Source organism: Lynx canadensis, chromosome X (assembly GCF_007474595.2).
Source record: "Lynx canadensis isolate LIC74 chromosome X, mLynCan4.pri.v2, whole genome shotgun sequence".
Taxonomy (NCBI): domain Eukaryota; kingdom Metazoa; phylum Chordata; class Mammalia; order Carnivora; family Felidae; genus Lynx; species Lynx canadensis.
In genome coordinates this window covers 101,582,627-101,592,844 of record NC_044321.2, presented here as the reverse complement: position 1 = coordinate 101,592,844, position 10,218 = coordinate 101,582,627, and positions in this window count along the sequence as shown.

The following is a 10,218-nucleotide window of genomic DNA, read 5'->3' as shown; positions in this document are numbered from 1 at the left end:
TTCTACAGTAGCTCATAAGTGTGCATAGAACTTCAAGTGAATTTCTTCTTTTGAAGACAGCTGTTGGTTAGTTGGTTTGCTTTTTTAAAATTCTAACTTAAAGTGAATACATGTATGGATTTGATTTGCTGTCGATAGGATTGAATTATTTAATTATGCTCCCATGAGAAATAGTCATACTACCCACAGAGTGGAGAAACATTTGTATTAGTTTCACTTGAGATGATACTCCTTTATTTGGTAGAAAAACCTTGAATCCAAGTCTTTTTTTGGACTTTGCTTACTGAGGATTTCAGTCACACCATTTTATAGTTCTAACGCTGAGCTTTTAAAAAAATAATTGTTAAAATTCAAAAAGAATGTGAAGAACATTAAGAGATGGATTCTTAGTAAAATCAATATGAAAAATCAAGTAACATATTAAAGAAATGATGAACAATTGAACAGTAGAAGGAACAGAGAAGTTAAAACCATGTGTGTGAGAGAGACAGCTAAACAGATACAGAGACAGAGAGAAAACAAATTTAAATTAAATACATTGAACAGCACCTGGTGGTGGGGTCAGTTAAGCATTGGACTCTTGGTTTCAGCTTAGGTCATGATCTCATGGTTCATGAGTTCAATGATGGGCTCAGTGCTAACAGCTTGGAGCTTGCTTGGGATTCCGTGTCCCTCTTCTCTCTTCTCCTCCCCCACTCTCTCTGTCTCAAAAGTAAATAAATAAACTTACAAAAAAATAAACACATCGATCTCACAAACACACATATTTAACAAAATTTCCAAGTCACACTGTTAATCAAAAACATCACTTGAGGGGTACCTGGGTGTCTTAGCTGGTTAAGCCTCTGACTCTTGATTTCGGCTCAAGTCATGATCCCAGCTCCGGTCATGATCTCACAGTCATGAGATTGAGTCCCACATCAGGCTCTGCAATGAGCATGGAGCCTGCTTGGGATTCTCTCTCCTTCTCACTCTGTCCCCACCCCCTCTTAAAAAAACATAGCTTTAATAAAAACAAGCAAACAAACAAATAAATATATTGTTCTTCTTTTCCCTAAAGTCAGAAACTTCTTGTGTTGTAACCTCTTTGAGAACCCAGGTTTCTAAGTGCTCCTTTCTTTTTCTCCTGCCCTTTATTTATGGATAATCTCAAGCAATATTTTAGCCCTTGGAGATTTGGAATTGTTTATATTTTTGGATTGTTATCACTCTGCTGAAAATGTCCCTATTAGTCTCTTCCTGTTTTTTTAATGCCAAATCTTCAATTAGGTGGTAACCCTAATACTATAGCTAACATTCTTATCTGGAAGTGCATAATGGTTGTTATGGCAAGAATTTGTAAGACTATTTAACTTATTAAAGTATACCTTTCAGATGTGGTTACCCATTCAAATATAGGACTCTCAGTTATATTTGATTTTCAGGTAAATTGGTCTCTTTCTGCCCTAAACTTGCAAGGGACATACTTACATTACAAATTATTCTTTTGTCTGAAATTTTAATTAAACTGTGTTTTTTATTTTCCTTTATTTTTAACATTGCTGTCTTACTTCTTACTTACTTAGCAATCTTACTTCTAGGTAAAAGAAGAGAGCATTTATGTAACACTTATGTGTTCATCCCACTTGCCCATATCTTATTCTAGTTAATCCTCATAACAACCATGTGTTTCATGAATAATAATCCCCACTCTATAAATGAAGAAGTAAGCTCAGAGATTTGCAAAAACCATAAAGCTAATAGCTGGCATATTCAGGATTCAACTCCTCCTCTGATATTGGAACACAACAGGATTTTCTCTCCACAATACTGTCTCTCTCTCAGCCTTTCTTGGTTTCCTTGCATAATAGGAAACAAATAAAAAGGGAAGTCACATCTGCTTACCCAATGTGCTTTAAAATACTTTTCCCTGTTTAAAATTTAAATTATGAAAAATTCAAGCATTCACATAGGTAAAGAGAATAGTATAGAGAACTCCCATGTACTCATCACCCAGGCTCAACGATTACCAATATTTTATTCCAATATTGTTTCATCTGTTTGTCCCCCTACTTTTTTTCCTAGAGTATTTTTAAGCAAGTCCAAGACATTATGTCATTTAAACTCTTACCCCAGTATTTTCACAAATTTGGTCTCTAATTAAATAGTTGACTAAACAACCATTCTTACTCCTCTTACACAGGCGATGCCTTTACTCCTCATTACTCTGTGTTCCCTTCTGTCAGCCTAATTGCTTAATTAATTTGGGATTAGTTCTCCTTTCTGAAAGTGGCACTCTTTAGCAGTTCAAACTATCTAATTTGGATTAGGTCTTCTTTCTCAAACTGGTAGTCTTTAGCAAAAACTTTACTACAAATTGTTTTGTTTTCTTAGAATTTAAAAAATATTCTTATACAGAACCACACACGATAGCATAGTTATTAAAGAATTGTTTTTACCAAGTCACAACAAAATAACTTAATTAGAAGTTGGTTTGGGGAGACCCAATCACTTGCCAAATGATAGAACACTCCAGGTTTCAAAATAAATAAATTTCTCCTTCACAAAAAGTATTGAAGTGAATTCCTCCTCCTTTCCCTTTACAGAGCTCAACTCATCAGAGGACTAAATGGCATATGGAATTTTGGCCTTAAGTGTAATGTAGAAGAATTTTGCCAGCCATAGACAGTTAGAAACAGTGCCTGGGAAAAATGGTCTCCAGCCTTAGTACAGCATAATTAGGATGGTGTTAAAGTAGAATGAAGTTAGCCATCATATAATTCTTGTACTGTATAACCGGTCACTATGTTTAATCAGAAAAAAAGATAGGAGAGGGGGTAAAATGTACATTTGCAAAATGCTTAGACATTCTTTAATAAATAAAGTTAATGCTGTCATTAGTGGCAGCTCTAAGCAAAACTTTTATCTTTTTTCCTATGGATAAGCACTCTTTGGGGAGATGAATATTGCTGCAGTCATATTGTGCTTTCCGTTAATGAGATGTGGGTTCTATTTGTTAGAGTTTTATGGTAATGAAGCTTATAATTTACTGACAAACTGGCTTGCTTTCAAAACATTCTCTTATTGCACTTTTTTTTCATCAGAAACATTGATGTGATAATTTGTGTGTTTATGGCAGCAGATGTGCACCTTCACTAAAAGGCTTCCAGAGTGAGGGGAAAGGACAGGAGAGAAAAGGAAGAAGGGGAGAGGTGTTCAGAGTTTCCAACTAGTAATAAAACCCATAAACAAATGAAAAAAAAATGGCACAGTTTATTTGGAACATCCATGAACTCATTAAGTAGGTTATGTGAAATATCAAATATTTATCACTAAAATTTGTTTGAGTTACAGATATGCTAAGTGCCAAATTCTTTTATCTAGTGTGAAAACTGAATGGCAAAATTTGTCATTTATAATTCAATAGCTATAACAGGAAGTCATTAAGTTAAAACTAGGTGAAAAGCACTTTCCTCTCCTAAAGGCGAAGATATTTTCTTTCTGACTAAGGTGCATTGCAATTATTACCATTGGCTTTACAATACAGACCTCTGAGTTCTGTTTCCTCTCCAGCTCTGAAATCATGATTTGTAGGGGTAAAAACATTGTTCCCAACTTCCAAGCCCACTTCTGTTATTGCCAGCTAAGTGAGGTGTATAACAGAAAACCTGGCATATTGAGGTTTCCTTTAGTAGGAAATTGAAATATTCTAATCACAGGTTTATAATCTGCAATAGAGGACATAAAACCATGATGATTTTGCAAACAGCCTCATTAAACATGAAACAAAGCACAAATCTCTATGTAACACATGTAATGAAAAAACAATGAAGGGAGAGTAAGCTGTTTATAACTGCTTTTCATCTTAGTTGGGGGTAGAAAACAAGGGGGAGACTGAAGTAGAAAACATGGATTCACTGATAGGTAACAACTAACTACAGGTTGAAAGGCGTTGTTGTTAATTTCAGTTGAAAAGTAGCTTCCAGAAGGTGCATCATAGTCACTTGAGGAAATAGAACACAAGTACTCAGAAAAAAACACTCTGTTCATCTTTATGCTAGATGTTTTGAGGTACATCTGCAACTAAATATTAAACTCTTATTTTCAGTGAATTCTAGAACATTTCAAATCCATAGAAAGGAAAGTGACTAAAAAGTTACAGAACATTTATAGCAGGCATAGTCCCTACCATCAAAGACCTTATAATCTATCTGGAGAGACAGAAAGATTGTATAATAAATGCACATAGGTATAGCAAAAAAAAAAAAAATGCCAAGGATTTGAACAATTGCTTAAATAAAAATACAACTTACCCAAAGTAAGGCATTCGATATATGAAGAGCTTTTATTTTTTGTTGTTGTTGGTGCTCTTCTTCTTAAGACTCCATCCAACTATATGTATTTATTGCATAAGCTTTTGAGATCCTGTTTTACATAGTGTCTGACAGAAAATAGGCACTTGACATATTATGTAGAATTTGGAAGATATTCAAAAGGCACCATTCAAACAATAAATGCACCATAGGTCTATATGAAAATTGAAGGAGAAAATATTTCTGCTTTCACAAACCCTAGATAGTTGAAACTCTGAATGAAATGCCTCTTGGTTGCTATGTTGTGAAAATGTTATTCCCCTCTACTTTCTCCCATTTCCCTCCCTCTTTTTTTCTAAAAAGGTCACCTTACCAGGAAGTAGAGATCTCCATTCCCATCTTCCCATTTAAGGCTCTTGATTGCAAGGGAAAAAACAAATATTCATACAGAGTAATTTAATTTTTTTGGTTATTTTCTTAATTATGTATTATGAATTCAATATATAGCATTTTGAAATTAAAGATAGAAACCTAAACTTAAATGTAATGGGTAGGAAAAATATAAAGTGTATTTTCCATTTGTGAAAAATGTTTATTTATTTTTGAGAGAGAGAGAGAGAGAGAGAGAGAGAGAGAGAGAGCATAAGCAGGGGAGGAGCAGAGAGAGAAATAGAGAGAGACTCCCAAGCAAGCTTCCCACTCTCAGTGCAGAGCCTGATGTGGGGCTTTATCTCACAAACCATGAGATGATGACCTGAACCCAAATCAAGAATCAGAAACTTAATGGACTGAGCCACCCAGGTGCCCCTTTGTTCTTCCATTTTATATCATGCTTAGGGGTTCCTGGGAAATAATGATAATGATGTTAGCAATGATGATGACAAAATGAATAATAGTTAACACTTACTGAAAACTTACTATATGTCAGACATTGTTCCATGATTTATGTTCAATACTTATATTAACTCTATAGATTAGGTGTTATTTTCATTCTCCTTTTACAGATGAGGAAACTGGGGTACGGAGAGCTTAAGCCATATACTCAGAATTATTCAGGAAGATAAAGAAGAGACGTACTTGAGGGAAAGAGTAGTATATGCAAGGAGGAAGAGAGAGGAGAGATTATTGGGGTTCAAAGTTGAGTATTATGGGTGTTTACTAACTGAAGATTCATAGTGGTGTCACTCACCATCTTATATTTGTCTTAAAAATATTACAATCTAGAGGTATTCTTCAAATGCTTTTTTTTAAATATGAAATTTATTGTCAAATTGGTTTCCATACAACACCCAGTGCTCATCCCAACAGGTGCCCTCCTCAATACCCATCACCCACCCTCCCCTCCCTCCCACCCCCCCATCAACCCCTCAGTTTGTTCTCAGTTTTTAAGAGTCTCTTATGTTTTGGCTCCCTCCCTCTCTAACCTCTTTTTTTTTTTTCCTTCCCCTCACCCATGGTCTTCTGTTAAGTTTCTCAGGATCCACATAAGAGTGAAAACATATGGTATCTGTCTTTCTCTGTATGACTTATTTCACTTAGCATAACACTCTCCAGTTCTTCAAATGCTCTTAATGTTTCCTGTTGGCTACCTGAGAGACCCTGAGGTCCCCACAATCACTTCAGGGCTAGCCAGAAAGCAAACACTTCTTATTTGTGGATAAGGGCACCCTCCCCTGGACAGTGCTAGAAATGCTCAGGGTTTTATGATGCTCAAGCAAGAGAAAAGCTGGGGGAGGATAGAGATGGACAGATTGTGGAGGCATTTAAATTTAGGTATCTAGAAACAATTAAAAGTCTTATCCTGAAAATGGCTTTAGACAGATTAATCTGATAGATTAATTCAGAATCATAAGAAGAGAAATTAGAGGCAGTGAGATTGGTCATAAAACTCTTGGAATTACAGTGAGAAAACATATAAAAAGAAGAATAAGAACAAGAACTCTGGGAACATTTGTAGTATTATCTAGACATTATATCTCATGTTAAACCTCTGAAACTCTGATTTCTCTGTTTTGTAGTTTCTGAAAGAAAGCAAAATACAAAAGTCGATTTGTTTTGTTCTTTACACTATATTGTGTTCTACCACATAAAATGCTTTCATGTGATGCAAGGTAAGCTAAATTATTTTTTATTTATAGCATACCAAGTGTGACTGCTCTAAGAAAACATAAAAGTGTTTTATCTGAAGGTGGGGGTCTTCATTTATGGAGCTGATCATGTCATCTTAAAAAAGTAATAGTCCAGGGGCGCCTGGGTGGTGCAGTCGGTTAAGTGTCCGACTTCAGCCAGGTCACGATCTCACGGTCCGTGAGTTTGAGCCCCGCGTCGGGCTCTGGGCTGATGGCTCAGAGCCTGGAGCCTGTTTCCGATTCTGTGTCTCCCTCTCTCTCTGCCCCTCCCCCGTTCATGCTCTGTCTCTCTCTGTCCCAAAAATAAATAAACGTTGAAAAAAAAATTAAAAAAAAAAAGTAATAGTCTTAAATGTTAAGCTTATAAGTCATATATACCCACAATGTTTTTATTCATGTAATTATTGATAAATAGCTCCTATTGACATATTCTGGTAATCACAAGTAGATTAAACGAAGCCCTAAGGCTTTGACATTAAAGAGGTCAACCTGAGAGTAATACAGATTTAGAAAACATAATAATGTAATTTGCAATGATAATAATGTTATTTTTACTAGTGAAAAGCATTGAGAGTTCATATTATTGAACAAACATAAGATAAAATTTATTTTATATAGGTACCAATTTTTATGCAACTGTCATTACTCTAATATTAAAATTGTATATTTTAAAAAAAATTTTTTTTTCAACGTTTATTTATTTTTGGGACAGAGAGAGACAGAGCATGAACAGGGGAGGGGCAGAGAGAGAGGGAGACACAGAATCGGAAACAGGCTCCAGGCTCTGAGCCATCAGCCCAGAGCCTGACGCGGGGCTCGAACTCATGGACCGCGAGATCGTGACCTGGCTGAAGTCGGACGCTTAACCGACTGCGCCACCCAGGCGCCCCTAAAATTGTATATTTTATTCACACCTACATTTGCAGTGGAATAAGGAGAGATTTAAGGGATCTGATGAAAAGAGGTTTAAGTGGCATACAAGAAAGCAGAATTACATTTCCAATTATACCACTAATTGTGAGAAGTTGGGCAAGTTGTAGCACCTCTGAACCTTACCGTCTTTGTTTGTACAAAGAAAAGAGTTGGAGTAGATGCAGAATTTCCTTTTAACCTTAATATTAAATAAGCATCTTGAAAGTCTACCTGGATGCATTAAATGATTTTTTTAAATGCTGTGTATACTTACCCTGAAAATAATAAGATTTAAACAGCACTTAAGCTCTGAACTAGAAGTGAAGTGAAGCTATGAAACAGAAGCAAAGACATCAGCACTGATGTCTTATGAAACTTCTGAGGGTCCCCATTCCTGTCTGAGTATTGATTCCTAAGATGTTCCTTTTTTTTTTTTTTTTTTTTTTTTTTTTCCAATAATAACTCGGGCCACAATAAAATCTTTCTCAAACTAATTGTTAAGGGCTTATAAACCAACTGGAGGGGGGCGCCTGGGTGGCGCAGTCGGTTAAGCGTCCGACTTCAGCCAGGTCACGATCTCGCGGTCCGTGAGTTCGAGTCCCGCATCAGGGTCTGGGCTGATGGCTCAGAGCCTGGAGCCTGTTTCCGACTCTGTGTCTCCCTCTCTCTCTGCCCCTCCCCCGTTCATGCTCTGTCTCTCTCTGTCCCAAAAAAATAAAATAAAACGTTGAAAAAAAAAATTAAACCAACTGGAGGATATGTCTTTATGTAAATTATGTAAATTACAAATATTTAAATTAAAATGGACATCTTCTTATAATCTGTACAGACCAGTCACGTAGCTGGGCATTATGATATACATTATTAGCACTGTGAAACATGTCAAAGAAATAAAGCTAGTAAATATACCTGTGACTGGCCTGCAAGAGAATGGGCACCAGTATCATGGTTTAAATCCCTTTCTACCTTCTTCCTTGGCTCTTCAAATTATTATGTCTTTTAAACATTTTTTAAAATTTTATTTTTTAAATTTACATCCAAATTAGTTAGCATATAGTGAAACAATGATTTCAGGAGTAGATTCCTTAATGCCCCTCACCCATTTAGCCCATCCCCCCTCCCACAACCCTTCCAGTAACCCTCTGTTCTCCATTTTTAAGGGTCTCTTATGTTTTGTCCCCCTCCCTGTTTTTATATTATTTTTGCTTCCCTTCCATTGTGTTCATCTGTTCTGTGTCTTAAAGTCCTCATACGAGTGAAGTCATATGATATTTGTCTTTCTCTAATTTCACTTAGCATAATACCCTCTAGTTCCATCCATGTAGTTGCAAATGGCAAGATTTCATTCTTTCTGATTGTCAAATTATTATGTCTTCATGTTGCATAGGAAAGTAAGCATGAGACCTGGAGTCAGAAGACCTGAATTGAAATTCTCTTTTTGCTACTTACCGACTAACCCCAACATTCTCAACCATACAATGGCAATGGAGTGATGAAAGCAGCCGTACTTACTTCAGAAGATTGTTGTAAAGAAGAAAGGTATTAGAGGAAGTCATTGAAAAGTTGTGACTGCAGGTTGGCCTGTGAGCTAGACCCAACTGGAAGCTCCTTACCCTTTTCCCTGTCCTTGGAATGTACATTCACCTCACCATTCCCACACTAAGAACCCCTTCAAACATGCAGCCTTAAAAGAGTAAAGTGTTGTTGAGACCATCTGGACTATATATGTGACTGACCCCCACTAAGGCCTTTATTTAAACTCTTTAAGATTTGGGTGGGTGGGTGTGGAGATCTATTTGTCTTGCATCTACCCAAGACAAGCCTAGTATCTAAGTTCCCTTGTCTATTAAAACTGCCACCTACCAATTTGGGGTGGTCTTCCTCTTTCTTCAGTCTCTCCTTGCCCTCCACATATGGGGCCAGTTTTGAATTTCACCCAGGGAAATTTCAAGGTTGTAAACCAACAAAAGTGTTTTATTGATGGTGAAGAAATATCATAATGCATTATATTAATAACTCTATTATTGTTATGTGTTAAAGGTTTATACCTTGACTATATGACAGGTCACAAAGAGCTGTCAACAACATGTTGTAATTTTCTTGATAGAAACAAGTTGTTGAACTATCCCTACTTGAATAAAGCAGCTCTGAAAAATTCTTTATCTGTCCATGAATTTTCTAATATCTTAATATATAGACATTCACTTGGTGATTTTGAAATTTATAATACATAATCCTGAAACAAGGCATTTTTAAATTTTTTGGAACAAAACATTCAAATATTTATATTTTCCAGAGCCACTCGGGGTCTTATATTTAAGAAGGTTATTACTTCTCTGGTTAAGAAGCTACCTCTGAACGGCCATGCAATAGCACTCACAGTAAGATAAAAATATGAGTAGTTGGCATTATTTACATTCTTCTGTTACATATCCAACCTCAGGCCAGGTCACAGATGAACTTTATTGATTTGGAAAAATATATATTGATGCAGCCAAATGAAGACAGAGTGTGTGTCTTTACAAAGAATAATATTAGGATATGAGAACTTTTTAATTGTAATTATGAACTTAGCACCCTCTAGGATAAACATCTCCCAATTATCTCATTTTGTGCTTCATCCATTATGCACCTCTGTCAAAAGAGCTCTGTGTTCCTCCAAGGCAATTGATTAACATTGACCAGTTTTTCCTCACTTTCAGTTCAAAGTAGTGTAGTGAGATTAACAACACAATTATTTGTAGTGAGTTGAGTCTGTTATTTAATCAAAATAAAATCTTTCCATGAAAAGCAACTTGTTTGTACAAACACAACAGAGCAGAACGGATTCTTAAATTTTAATTTATGAAGAAGTGATTTTATTCCTTTTCATACAAGATTAAAAA